General features: G+C 46.7%; 1 protein-coding gene across 3 annotated transcripts in view; it reads right to left on the bottom strand.

The window, feature by feature from the left end:
* The window catches only part of LOC146809213 (uncharacterized), a 216,436-nt gene extending 201,593 nt beyond the window's left edge, over window positions 1–14,843 (bottom strand). For all 3 annotated transcript variants that reach the window (XM_085616032.1, XM_085616035.1, XM_085616033.1), the window contains exon 1: window positions 14,713–14,843. The gene's annotated coding sequence lies outside the window, so the exon portion shown is untranslated. The remainder of the gene's footprint in view (window positions 1–14,712) is intronic.
* Between the last annotated feature and the right edge of the window lie 575 nt (window positions 14,844–15,418).

The raw sequence follows: 15,418 nt of genomic DNA, 5'->3' as shown, positions 1-15,418 counted from the left end.
GAACACCAAGACCACATATTTCATTCACAGCATTCCGCTGGGGACAAAACCAAAGTTAGCTAGGCTTTTAACAAGAAAGTGTGCACTCACCCAGCAGGGTCATGTAAATTCAAATATGTCTGTTCCTTCTGCAGCTTTGCATCGCACCCAGAGTAAATACATTAAGAAATACAAATAAAAATACCCCCATTAAATCACCAAACTATCTGGGTTTTAACCACACCGGTGCAGGTTGACATTCTACTTCCCTGACTTAACACGCATCCTAATTGACATGCAGCACAGATTTAAGGATCCCAGAGTCTTGTGCACATTACGCACTGTGAGAATTGAATGTCATTGCAGACACAGCATGCGTGGTAGTAGAGAAGCTCCTTAAGGAAAGCTTGCTTGGTAAAAATGCAGGCTTGTTTTCAACCCCACCCTTTGAAAGATTTGTAGAAGTACCAACATCACAGTACAGGACTCTATGTTCCAAGATTCACTACACCACATTTTAGTGAGTGCTCTATGAGATGGTGTGTTCTCTCGCCCATGAGTGAATTACAAATTATTTTTGGGTTACAGTACTCTTTGGCTATGGCATACTTACTTCTAGTGTTCACGTTAAATGTTTACTAACCCTGTCAAATAAAAACAAATAATCAAAGAATATACGAGCTGAACTTGTAGGAAAGGTCACAGGTGTCTTAGGTAAATGTGCTGACTGACTGAGTCCTTCCAGCTAGTAATGAGCAAATCTGAGTGCATGTCCTTGGATGTTGGCATTGTTGAAGGTGGGGTGGGAAACAATGTCAAATTCTTCAGAGAGGAATTTACCTGTGTCTCCATCCAGAGTCATCTGGATGTCATACGTACTGGTGATGAAGGCAGCTTTCCCACTCAGGTTGGGTCTGAAACCAGACTGAGTGGTGTGGAGGAGTTGGTGATCATTGAGGTATTTGGTAAGCTATCTAATGATGATTTTCTCTAAGACCTTCGAGAGGAATAATAGCAGGGAAATCTGTCTGCAGTTGGCGAACGCTTAAGGGACTGCAGAAGGATTCCACAGCAATGGGAGGAAAGTTCTGTGTATCAAGCATTTGGGAAGATTGCAGAAGAGGTGGAGGCATTCTGAATAGGTTTGAACATGGAACTGATGCTTTGCAGTCTTCTGAAGTAGGTGAGGTGGGAGCAGAAGTCCAATGGGGCTCATGAGTGGATGAGCTTCATGGTGGTAATTACGGGCCATATGGTTACCATTGATTATTTAGATATGATCAGGAGTGGTTTGACAATGTTGGATGGGTCCAGTTGCGTTTGAAATTTAACGTATATGGTGGTGATTTAGTTGCTGAAGGTTTGAGAAAGATAATTACAAAGGTTCTGTGAAGAGATGATCAAGTTTGGATTTCCCTACTGGTGAGGTGAAATCTTTCACATCCATGAAGATTTCTTTGTTTCTGTTGGTGCTGGTATTGATGCTATCCACCAGTGCAGTGCATTTGGTGGTCTGGCTTATTTGGTGGTAGCATCTCAGGTTGAATGTGAACATGCCCCTGTCTGCATTGTCATGGCTCATTCTCTATTTGCACTCCAGTTGTTTGCATTGGTTTTACATCAGTTTGAGTTCCTCCGTGTATCAACTGGCCTGGGGTCTAGATCTAGTTGTATTGCTGTGTCTGAGGGGGGCCGGAAGTTGGTGCACAAGGTAACCCAATTATTCTTGATGGCTGTAGGGAGTTTGTTTCTGTGTTTAGGTCAGGGTATGTTGAGAGTGGTGTTTCAGTTATTGAAAGTAGTGCTTTCCAATTTAGGCAGTCTGGTCCGGTGACAGTGCATGTGCATATGAGCGGGCCTTGGATGCTGAACTTGTTGAGGCATGGACTGTACAAGAGACTGGAATAGGATCATCAATTCTGATATTGTTGAAGGTGGTAAAAATAGGTTCCAGGAGGTGCCCAGTGACGTGGGTAGGCCTCATTACTTGTTGGGTGAAGCCCAGGCTTCTAAGGTCTTCGATGAGTGCTTTTGCATTGGGGTAGTCATGGTCTTTCAGGTGGAAGTATAGGTCTCTGAGTAGGATGTAATTGCTAGTGTCAAGAGTGAGTGATGTATCAAAGTCCTCAATGGTATCAGTGAAGTTGATGCGCAGTCCCAGTGGTAGGATGATGAGAGTGCCACTTAGGGTGAAGTTAGTTGTGATGTGCAACTTGATACACCGATTGAGACAAGAATCAGCTCACCAATCCAGTGCAGGTTGCGGCGGAGTTTCCATCCTTCTACAAGGGGCTGTATGATGATTTTGTGGAATCTGCATTTTTTGGCTGACGTTCTCTTTATCATCTCACGGATGACTGGGCTGTCAAACCAGAGAGCAATATTACTGAAGATTAAATTCTGGACCCAATTAAAAGCATGCCCACGGGAAAAACCCCCAGGAAGGAAGGATTCTTTTTGTTGAATATAGCAAAGTAGATGATCAGACTGTGGTCCTGGTACTGGCCAAGATCCGAAAGAAGATGTGTGAGTCAGATTCCATATGACCAGAATTCAGTAGAGCTAATATTGTTCTCCCCCCTAAGCCTTCTTCAATGTGGCAACTCCCGCCCCATCTCTCTTCCCGGATTGAAAATTAAGTATATCCCATCCTTAATAGGCAGATCTCATGGGGGCTTCACACCAGAGTGCTCATCTTCCAACCTTATGAGACTTCTTTCACATATTACATGGCAAGAGCAGGAAATGAAAGTGGCAACATTCCGAGCAGCTGAGAAGGCGTTTAATAGGGTTCAATAGGGTCGAATGGCCTTACTTGTTCCGAACTTTACAGAGAGCTGGTTTCTAGCTGAGTTTTCTTTAAAAGGTTAATCTTCTTCACCGCTCCCCACGGCAACTATCACCTATAATAGGTCTCAGTCTCAACCGTTTACAGAGAACAGGGTCCCCAAAGGCTGCCACCTGTTGGCCTGTTGGCACTTCTTTTCCTATTGGCACTTGAAGCCCTGAAAACAAAACTACATGCATCCACTGTCATCTCCGGCATTAACGAGGAGGTCCTGGAAAGAGAAGCCTATATGTTCCATTACTACATGCAATCACTGCGTTTGGTCATCTTTCTAGTTATCAAATATCTGCCCCTTAAATGTGCAACAACACTAACAGAACTGAAGGGACTAAGGGGCATATTTACAAGGCGGCGATAGAAAACTATCGCCGCTTTTGCGGCCGTTTTTGTCCGAAAAGCGGCGATCATTTTATCGCCAAATTAGCGAGGTCACGCTAACGCGTGAAACCTTGCATTAGCACACGTATTCTTAACACCCAGCTTTGCATCTCTAATGAGATGCAAAGTGGGCGTTTCTGCCCTGACATAACTGGAGAAATGTTGCTAAGCGACATTTCTCCAATTATCAATGGGCACGCTAACCTGCAGAGCGACAAGCAAAGTAGCGATAACCCCTGTTATCGCTATTTTCCTTACGCCTGCTTCAGGACTGACTTAGCCATGATATCCTATGGAAGGTGGATATCATGGCTAAGTTTGTGGGGCCCTATCAACAAGCTAACGCCACATTTTGTGAGATTATCGCTGGGTTTCCAGCAATAATCTCACATTAGGCAGTTAGCGCTAGGATTTTTATCGCTTTTGAGATAAGCGTTGCTAATAACACGCTATCTCAGCGATAAAAATCCACGCTAGCCGGCGATAATTATCCTAGCGCTAAGTGCGCTTAGCAATAATTATCGCCGGTTGTTGCTGATATGCCCCTAAATACTTCGGCATCATGCTCAGCACGGACTTAGCACAGGCAACACTGACAAACATGAAGGCCTTGCTCACAAAATCTGCGGCTGACTTTAAAGAAGTGTTCCGTTTTGCAACTTTCACTGTGGGGCAGATGCAAACAGTAAAGATGGTGACAGTATCTCTCTTTAGTTACCTTCTTGAGAGGATCCAGGCAAATATCCCGAAATATCTACTTCACATACTCTGCAAACTTGTAAAAAGCCTATGTGTGGGATGGTCAGAAACAACAACTCAAACTCAGCAAGCTACATGCGGATACCTGAGAGGGAGGCCTTGTGCTTACCGTATATGGAATAAACAATCATTAATAGCGTTTTGCTCTTTCTACGTGCGCTGCAAACTGTAGCACGCATAGAAAAAACAAAAATGAGGAGAAATAAAAGTATTTCTCCTTGTTGCGCTATTCTAAGGCCTGCTATCGCATGGCGTTCTTTTTTGATGGTGTGCTATCTCAGATTCCACATGCTTATAAACCTGGGGCAGTGTCAAATTGCAATGGGTGTTGCTGTGCAATACCCTCTGCAACACCCATAGCACGCCCCTTTTACGCAAAGTGACGAACGTAGGGGGGTCGTATATGCAAGGTGGAGTTAAGCCACAAACAGTGGCTTAACGCTGCTTTGTAAATATGGAGCAGGGCATAGCTCCACCAGAACGTCTCTAAAAAGGACATTCTGGTGGTGGTTTCCCCTTGTAAATATAACCTTCTGTGTCTTCAAACTGTGCATAAATTCCCGCAATGACATTGTGCATTTGATACTCTCAGCCACCTTTACAAACATTTGGCAAAAGGTCAGAGGTAGTATCAACTCTTGCAACAATCTGGAGCAAAAGCCGTCAACAGTGCTGGTTTTCCTTCATGATGCACCGACAGCGGCTGATCTCGACAACCTTGCTAAGCCGTGTACAGAAACGACTCTTGTGGCAGCTACAATGGCGGTGCTTGTGGATGGAAGCAAAGGGTGACCGTTTCCACGTGGACGGGATGCATGACATGGCCGCGGCAGCCTCAAGTGAACACAGCATTTATAGCCTCTGGATCAAACGCTCGCATTAGAGCATATGTGCCCCTTTCGTTCCGGATGTGCTCCCCCCTTCTGAACCTCATATGGGCGATGCAAGTTTACCTACACTTTCTTTACCTATCCTCCTTGCGGCTGCCTCCTCCAACACGACGCCAAGTGAAGATGGGGCATGTGAACTGTCCGTCTGCTTGTATATTCGATTCTGTAGACCCTCCTATGACAGTAAGAACATCACGCAAAGGGATAGTTACTAAACTGATGTTACTGCTCTCTGTGTCATTTGTCACTGCATACCTAAGAATTATCGGTTTGGGGACTTTTTATATGATGATTTTAAAACCCAAGAAGGAAATGTAAAAAAAGAAAAGAAAAGCTTCTCTTCTGAAATAGACTGATTCGAGCCTCACACCCCTGCACTGTGACAACAGAAAGCATTTGTCTTTCTCCCAGTGCTGGGAACCTTAAAGGCGTATTCTAGAAATTCACTTTTTTGAGGCATGGGTTGGGTTTAGTTTGAGCAGAAATGAGGAATCATTGTGCGTTTAAATTGATAGGATGCCTTATTATCTCAAAATTATAGGCTAGGATGTATTGCTGATAAGCAGACTTGCAATTGTCGTGTTGTGTTGTGTTGTACTGTCTTATGTTCCGTTTTCTTATCAGGATTTATAGACCACATGGCTGCTCCAAATGGCAACTTCTCAGAGCTAAAATAGATCTGCTAAAGTAATTTAGTGCACATTGGCCTACTTTGGGGCTGTGCCACAGTTACAATGGCAAGAGTGCTCCAGAGTTTGGACGCATAATAACTGAAGGAGCAGTCCCCCTGCCTGACTTGTTTGATTTTAGGAACTTGTGCTAACTTTAAATTGGCTGATCTTAAGGTTCTAGATGGAACTTAGGCTTGGATGAGATGCCCCACATAGCATGGTGCTACATTTGCAAAGTCAAAGTAGGCAAAGCAGAGAACTGTGCATTGCATATGCATGCCCACTGGCACCCAGTGTACATCTCACAAATACGGTGTAATCGAGTGGTACTTGGGGATGTGACAGAGCTGGTGTGGGCCCACATTGTAAATAGTTTGGAGTATCTTTAGTGAGGTCTGCTTGATGGCAAGATATACAAATTTAGATAATCTAGAAATTATGTTCAGGTGGAGGCAGCTATTATCTGGTTGTCAAAAGTTGAATTACTATATCACGCCAAAGGCCTTCACGTCTAACTTAGGGACTGGCAATGGGTCTAAGGCATCTGGCCACAGTGAGAGGCTGAAAAGATTGGGCTGATTCCCCAGCATCATGTCTTACCATTGAATTGCGATGCATTTAAGGTCCATATATACTGCCACACACACCAGACACTCTCTCATTATTGGGTGGATTGCTGCCTGGATGGGGAGTCAGAGATATGATAAATTGATTTCAGCATTTGATTAATGTAAAGTGAAATTATTCAAAAATGTTCACCAAAGTCATATATGTTGAAAAGTGTAAGGCTCAGTGACGAGACTGTGGAACACCTAAGGGAATAAATGAAGATGTAAAGTATTTTGACAAAACCTGGAAGGAGTGGTGAACTAAAAGTACCTAAATAAGGTCCTCATCACATATCCTGCACTCTAAGAGCTAGATGTACTAACATTAGGAATACGGATTTTCTAATTGCGATTATCTCCGAATCGCAATTAGGACATCAGTATTCCTAATGTATGAAACTCTTAAGAGTTTTATTAGCAATTCCTAGTAGGTCGCAAATCGACCTATCTCATGCATATTAATGAGGTAGACTGCTGAGGTCAGCAAATCACCATGTCAGTGATTGATTTTAGTTAAAACAAGCTTTTATTTTTAAATGCAGCCCGTTTTCCTAACTTAAACAATTAATGGAGACTGCAACGTAGTTGCGTCACTGGCGCGCCAAAGGCAAGCCTGTCTGCGATCATCAACACCTGGACCATGTCCAGCACCCTTGGCCCCTGACCCATCCACAGATATAATAGCGCCAAACTTCTACCCCTCAACTCAGGTCCACACAACAACAACCACTACCACGCATCTCCGTGAGCAACAGCCCACTCCCCTGCCGGCACTGTCTCTTCCATGGCAACATAGAGCCCTCTGATATGGAGCCCCCACCCACCGACACCACTACAGATCAGCTCCTAGTGAACAACACCTGTTCACTTCACAAGCACACCAATGAGATGTGGAACACCACCACCTCCCTCACTGCAGACATCATCTTCCTCACTTAAACGTGGTGTAATCCAGCTTCACTACACAACATCGTCACAGCCACACCAAACATTTACATGATAAGCCGCGGGGATAACCGCAACAAACAGGGTGGTGGAATAGCCATTATCCACAGAGTCACTCAACTGCACAATCACTGCCGAATCTTCCATCTCTAACATGGGACACCTCATCTTTCAGATCAACTACAACAGCAAAACAACGGTCAGAGGCAAGCTAGCCTACAGACCCATTGGGCCACACCGTGCCTTCTGCAAAGCCATCTCCAACTTTGTAACCCCGATGGCCATACTCTCCAAAGACTTCCTCTTCCTCGTGAACCTTAATTTCCACCTGAAAGACCCCAACAACACAAACAAAACCAATCTACTCAAGAGTATGAAATTCCTCAGCCTCTCCCAACTCATCACAGACTCCACACACATCGCTGGACACACACTTGACCATATTTTTACAGAAAGTGACAGAATCAGGTACAACCATGCAACCAAGATCACCTGGTCCGACCATTTCATTGTCCACTTCAACATCTCAACCTCCACTTCCACACCCGCCACCTCCCCAAATCCCCCTTTCAGGAGCTGCATCATCATAACAGTGATTCTCTCTGTACAAAAGAAAGGAAGTGCTGTCATGATATATCAAACCCAACCGCGACCATGCAGGTTAGAGCAGTGGGGTCTGGGAGGGAGAATTGCGACAGACGAAGACGATGGAAAATGTTTTGAATTTTCCCTAGTGGTCTTCTGTTGAATCCCCCCAAACAGCCCCACGGGTTGGGGGGGGGCTGCAAGGGCCGAGGCTGATCAAACCTCCCTCTGTGATTGACCCCTTAGCTCCTCTTGCTTCACTCTTTTTGAAGGATTTACCACAGTTCCCAAAGGAGCAGAAAAAATAGACTGTCAGGTTAATTCCACATACTCAAGGATCAAACAAGGACTCAGTGGTTAACTCTAGTTTAAATCCAGTTTCATTCTTCTTATCCAATCTCTGCTTTTGAAAGGATGTAAAACCTTTCTTACATCCTTTTGAAACAATTCTTAATAGAGGACCTTTATTGGGCAGGTCAGGAACCTACCCTTAGTCTCCCAAGACTAATTACCGAACAGACCACAGAAGTTCCATGTTATACCTACAATTAACTATAGATTCCTTTCTGCCAGTAAAATAAGAGATCAGATGTCAACAATTCTTTTCATCACCAACAATTTCACCGCTCTGCACTGATTTTCATCATAGAGGCTTCAATCTGCTCTCTCATCACAACATTGGTAGCCTTCAACCTGAACTTATGTTGCTTTGTCAGTTTAATCCAGTGTCACTGCACCATTGCATTGTCTCAGCATTAAGTGTCACTGTTGGGGGGCGCTAGAGGGCGCAAGGCAAGATGGCTGCGCTGTAGTGCAGCTCCATTAGCCGAGCATTCTATCTACCTAATATCCTGCTCATATTCTGTCATCCTGCGCCAAGACCTGGCGGTCACCATCGCTGTATGGCAGTGGGGTGATTTGAAGTGGAAGCGTATTAGTGGATCGCCTGGAATCCTTTTTTTGCTTGATCGCCGCGGCGCCTGGTGCAACATGGTGGTGCGAGGCTCGGCAGAGGCCCCTGCTGAGAGCTGGTGATCTGCGCAGCCGCGAGGGCGCCACATGGGCCTGTATGGGCCAGGGACCGGTGTGAGCAGATACCCCTGCTGAACGCCCGTTGGGGTCGAGATTAACGGTGTGACTCGCTGCGGCTGTCGCCGGCGGGGGCCCTCGGATGCAGTGTGCAGCCTAATCCAGCAAAGGCGTTATGGCACTGTCTTTCAATCCCCGTGCTCCGTTGGGCTTATGGCCGTGAGCCCGTGCCCTGGAGGGAGCCTGGTACGGTGCTGCTGAGAAGAGACTGCGAAAGCACCATTACGGTAAGGGGACGTTCTCTGCTGGGTGGCCAGGCCCCATGCAAGGGATAACAGCAGCTGTAAGAGATTGTATGCAGAAGCAAGCACACTGGACTGGAGCTAAATTCTATGTTGATGGATCTTCTCCTGTAGGGACCCAGCAACGCTTTTGACTAATACCCAGGGCCAGTGTGAAGGCAGATACACGGCGTGAGCCACTGCAGGCCTGTGGATCTGGATGTGGCAGTTTGACTAAGTTGAATTGGTGGTGGGCCTCACTCCAGTGGCACGTTCAACGCGAGGTATGCCATGGTCCCCTGTCTCCTAGTGAGATAACGCTAAAGTCAATATCTGCACATAGATACAGGCGGAGTAGGGATTACCTGTTTATTTGGAATTCAACGTTCATTGCAGCACATATCGAAAGGAAAGACACTGAACTGTCTCTAGCACAACACAAGTAGCAGTAAACTACAGCAGCGGCCTGCGAGGGATCCACTGTGCTGGGCAGGGTTTCCAAGTGTGGCGTGAGATCTGCTGGGGCTGGAGGCACTGCGGAGCGTACAGCCAGCCAGCGGGATGTGATCTATACATATCGTCATGGCCTATATGGACAAACTGGCAAAACAGACAAGAACTTTTGAGCTGCAGAAACCTGGCAAATCGCAGCAGAGGGCATCCTCAGACTCAGAGCTTGATGCCCCACCTGAGGGCACACTTTCACTTGAAGCAACTCTCCTCGCTATGCAAAGTAGCCTGTAATCCATTGATGGTAAAATGTATTGCCATTAATCTGAGAATGATTCACATGTCAGCGAAGCTTGATGAGCAGGGCGCCAGGCTGGAAGAAGCTGAAAAGCATATTTCTGATGCAAAGGGCAGTCTACAAATTGTTTCATCCAAAACCCTCAACATGGAAAAAGGTGCTTGCGGTTATCCAGGCTAAGAATGAGAACCTCAAAGCTAGGTCAGGACGCAATAACCTGCGGATCACAGGCCTGCAGGAGTCGACCAACATGGAGAGACTGGAGGAAGTGCTCAAGGAGATCTTTGGAGCGGAATATCTGTTGACAATGCTGGGCACTCTGCCGAGGCCAACCATTGCTCAACTGTTAAATTATAGGGACCATGACTCAGTCCTCTGCATGTCCCGTGAGAAAGGCACCATAAACTTTTGGGGAAATAACCTGGCTGTCTACCAGGATTTCACTGCAACGGTCCGTGCAGTGAGGCGGGACTTCCAGCCTGTCAAGAAACTGCTAATGGCAGAGAACATCTTGTATGCCATGCTATATCCAGCCCAGCTACAAATTGGAACAGAAGGTGCTGTGATGCTGCAGATTGTGGCACGAGTAGAGTCAAAGGCATCACTGAGAGTGTGGCTGGTAATAAGAGTGGTCCATCTGACATGTAACTTTTGTCATCTGCTGATGAGGCAATGTGTACTCTACATTGGGTGCATAGCATGTATCTGAGAGATGTTGTGTACATGTTGATGGAGATTGATACTGCAAGTGTAGGTGTGGTTGTGATGAGGGCCGCACACATGTGTGTTTGTATATCTTGGGTTGTAAAGGTATGTGTACTGGGCTGGAGCACATGGGGTAGACATGCTTCTCCATCTAGATGCACCAGAGGTAGCTTATGATATGCTTGTGTGTTTGTAAGTTATGAGAGATGGACATGTAGTATGACATAGGTGTTGGAGAGATCATTCCTGCATGTGTTGATTTAATGCACAAATTGTGTTGAAGTTGACATGTGCATATGTGTAGATCATGTGCATGTGTGTGGGCAGTGAGAATTGCAAGAGTGAATCTACGGCTGTGTCACATATCTGCTGAAGCTTGCTGTCTGCCAATGTATGGCTGCATGTGACTCTTGTGCACCCGCTCATTAACCAATGGCTGATAGCCTACATTGCCAATACAAGCCCCATATGGAAGACTTCATGATTGGACTCAACACACATACAGCTCTGTGGAGTTCAGCCCCCTGTTGTGTGTGTCGACACAGACTAAGCCAACTTCCACACTCACACACATGTTGTGTTTGTTCTGCAGTGGGTGGCTGGTCGGTTGTCTTTCTACATCTTCCCCCGTGTATTTCAACTGTCTTTGATGGGCATTTAGTGGATGATGTGCTTTGTTTCTTTCTCTACTGGCCCTGGGCCTCCTACATCTCCTCTCTGCACATTCCTTAGGTTTGCCAGTTAACATTGCTGCCACAGTGTGGGACTAAATCTGACATAAAATTAAATTCGGGCATTGAATCCTTTGTATTTCCCTTTGCTCATACCCCAAATGTCGCTGTTGATGCATTTTAAATGGTCACATGTCACATTGTTCAATTAGACATTGCTGGAAATAATACTCCGACCCCCTTCTTGCTACACCATGCTGGGGAGTTGAGGCCCACATCCCCAACGTTGTCACTACAGCGCGGCCCCCATACCACAATATGGGTAAACATTGCTGGGGGTTTGCACCCTAAACACCAATATGGCATAACAATGGTTGTAGTGATGGGCATCCAGCCCCCTATTGGGTAGACAACTGTGAGAGTGATGAGCATCCACCCCCCTATGGGTTGGACAACGCTGGTAGTGTTAGGTATCCACAGCCCTATGGGGTAGGCAATGGTGGTAGTGATGGGCATCCATCCCCTTATGGTGTAGACAACGGTGGGAGTGTTAGGCATCCGCCCCCTTTGGGGTGGACAACACTGGGAGTGTTAGGCATCCACCCCCCCTATGGGATAGACAATGGTGGAAGTGATGAGCATCCACCCTCCTATGGGGTTGACAATGCCGGCTAGTGTTAGGCATCCATCTCCCTATGGTGTAGACAATGGTGGGAGTGATGGGCATCCACCTGCTTATGGTGGGGAGTGATGGACATCCACCCCCTATGGGGTGTACAATGTTGGTGGTGTTAGGCATCCACCCTCCTATGGGGTAGGCAATGGTGATAGTGATGGGCATCCATCCCCCTATGGTGTAGACAACAGTGGGAGTGTTAGGCATCCATCCCCTATGGGGTGGACAACACTGGGAGTGATAGCCATCCACCCCACTATGGGGTAGACAATGGTGGGAGTAATGACCATCCACTCTCCGATGGGGAGAACAACACTGGTAGTGTTAGGCATCCACCTCTCTATGGTGTAGACAATTGTGGTAGTGATGGGCATCCACCCGCCTATGGTGTAGAAAACAGTGAGAGTGATGGGCACCCACCACCCCTATGAGGTGGATAATGCTGGAAGTGTTAGGCATCCACCCCCCTATGGGGTAGGCGATGGTGGTAGTGATGGGAATCCATCCCCCTATGGTGTAGACAACACTGGGAATGTTAGGCATCCACCTTCCTATTGGGTAGACAATGGTGGGAGTGATGAGCATCCACCCTCCTATGGAGTGGACAACGCTGGTAGTGTTAGGCGCCCACCTCCCTATGGTGTGGACAATGGTGGTAGTGATGGTCATCCACCCGCCTATGGTGTAGACAACGGTGGGAGTGATGGGCACCCACCACCCCTATGAGGTGGATAATGCTGGAAGTGTTAGGCATCCACCCCCCTATGGGGTAGGCGATGGTGGTAGTGATGGGAATCCATCCCCCTATGGTGTAGACAACACTGGGAATGTTAGGCATCCACCTTCCTATTGGGTAGACAATGGTGGGAGTGATGAGCATCCACCCTCCTATGGAGTGGACAACGCTGGTAGTGTTAGGCGCCCACCTCCCTATGGTGTGGACAATGGTGGTAGTGATGGTCATCCACCCGCCTATGGTGTAGACAACGGTGGGAGTGATGGGAATCCACCCCCCTATGGGATAGACAAAGCTAGGAGTGTTAGGCATCCACTCCCCTATAGGGTGGACAACGGTGGTAGTGATGGGCATCCACCACCCCCTATGGAGTGGACAAAAGTTGGTGTGATAGGCATCCTCCCCAATGAGGTAGACAATGGCAGTAGTGATGGGCATCCACCCCCCCTATGGGGTTGACAATGCTGGGAGTGTTAGGCATCCACCCTCCTATTGGGTAGACAATGCTGGGAGTGTTAGGCATCCACCTTCTATGGGGTAGACAGTGGTGGTAGTGATGTGCATCCACCCCCTTATGGGGTGGGCTACGCTGGTAGTGTTAGGCATCCACCCCCTATGGGTTAGACAATGGAGGAAGTGATGGGCATCCACCCCAATTGGAAAGACAATGGTGGGAGTGATAGGCATCCACCTCCCTATGGGATAGACCACAGTGGGAGTAATGGGCATCCGTCCCCCTATGTGGTAGACAATGGTGGTAGTGATGGGCTTCCACCACCCTATGGAATAGAAAACGGTGGGAGTGTAAGGCATCCACCCCCCTATGGGGTAGACAATGGTGGGAGTGATGGGCATCCGTCCCCCTATGGGGTAGACATTGGTGGGAGTGATGGGATCCACCCCTATGCAGTAGACAATGGTGAGAGTGATGGGCATCCACCTCCCTATGGGGTAGACAACAGTGGTAGTCATGGGCATCCACCCCCTATGGGGTGCGTAACACTGCGACTATTAGGCATCCAGCACCCTATGGGGTGAACAATGCTGGGAGAGTTAGGCATCCACCCTCCTATGGGGTAGACAATGGTGGGAGTGATGAGCATCCACCCTCTTATGAGGAGGACAATGCTGGTAGTATTAGACATCCAACTCCCTATGGTGTAGACAATAGTGGTAGTGATGGGCATCTACCCGCCTATGGTGTAGACAATGGTGAGAGTGATAGGCATACACCCCCTATGGGGTAGACACAGCTGGGAGTGTTAGGCATCCACTCCCCTATGAGGTAGACAACCGTGGTAGTAATGGGCATCTACCCCCCCAAAGGGGTGGACAAAGGTGGGAGTGTTAGGCATCCACCCCCCTATGGGGTAGAAAACAGTGGTAGTGATGGGCATCCACCCCCTATGGGGTGGACAATACTGGGAGTGTTAGGCATCCAACCACCATGGGGTGAACAATGCTGGGAGTGTCAGGCATCCACTGTCCTAGGAGTCCTAACTTTACTACTCCTAAACTGAGAAAAATCCTAACTGTAAGACTTTCGGTATTCACAGTAGGCATGTAGGAGTCCTAAAGTTAGGACTCCTAACTTCTGTGAATACCGAAATGAGTAAGTGCCTTCTGTGAATACCAAAATGGTATAAGTTTAGGATTTTGTCTTAAGTTAGTTCTGTGAATCGGGCACGAAGTGTGCAACGATACGCACTCTATCCGCCCCACTCTCTCAGAGTCAGTCACCTACGATGCTATCCACAGGGTGAATATTCGATCACACAATACACAATTATTTTAAACACATGAGGTCACTCTGTAACATAAAAGACAAATAATATACCAAATCTGTATTTTCTAAAAGGAAAACCCATAGGGCTCACCTATGTTAAGGAGATAAATACTTTAGTTTTCTAAAAGAGGCATGAATCAGCTCATATTCTACGGCATATCACGATGTACAATATCACAAATACCATATTATCCAGTGCAAATTGTTAACTTCATATATACAGATGGCTCACACCTGCCGTGCAAAACGTTGTTTTTGCTGATACCCAACTTTGATTGCACTCAATAGGTTTCCATGCAGTACTATACAAACAGTAAACATCACTATGGAAGCAGATGGGCACTCTACTAAAGCTCTTAACAGAAGCAAAACCTTGTAATTAAAGAAAAGAGAACATCAGAGAAAAGACCGGCTTACTATTGCAACGAGTGTGCGTTTCTTCTTCAATGGCACCGTAACGTTGGTGGGTGGACAGTGAGTAGTCGCAGCTCCAAGGTGCTCAGAAGGATGCTTGCAGTATAAAGGCACACTGAAGGAAGCCAGTGAGTGTATGAAAGTCAGGTGGGAACTCTCTTATATGAAATTGATTGTTACATCAACAGATGAGTTAAAAACTCTAAACTCTGTGGTGGCAAATTGTACTAATCATGATTGGGCATGCCAATGTTGCCTCCTTTGCTGGCATATGTCTTTTCAACAAAGGTGGATAAGGCATTGCAACATGGGCCGCGCCCTTCCTGGGGCTCCTCGGGGTAAGAGTTCTATATAATCAAGCCTGCCAGGTGCCAAGTTAATTAGTTTTGAAGTACCCGTTAATGCTTCATGGAGTCGTTCTGAAGGCAGTTCAGATGAGCCCATGGTCTCTGGCAACTTGCCTTCTTTTCTTCCAGAAGAGTTGATTATTGTAATAAGGTGTATGTTTTCTATGACTGTTTTGTTAGGAATGAGTGATGAAACGAACATGTTACACAAGCCAATGCTTGGTCTTTGAGTTATGAAACAGAGTCTGCGAATTCAACAGGATGGTATTAGCTAATAGAGCAGAGTTGAGTTGGCGCTAATAAACCAATCGTACAAAGTACATAACGTCCCATCGGGAGATTGGGAAAGACTTCTTTATCCT

This window comes from Triturus cristatus, chromosome 7 (genome assembly GCF_964204655.1).
Source record: "Triturus cristatus chromosome 7, aTriCri1.1, whole genome shotgun sequence".
Classification (NCBI taxonomy): Eukaryota; Metazoa; Chordata; class Amphibia; order Caudata; family Salamandridae; genus Triturus; species Triturus cristatus.
The sequence above is the reverse complement of the archived record's forward strand: the minus strand, read 5'-3'. Positions and strand labels throughout refer to the sequence as shown.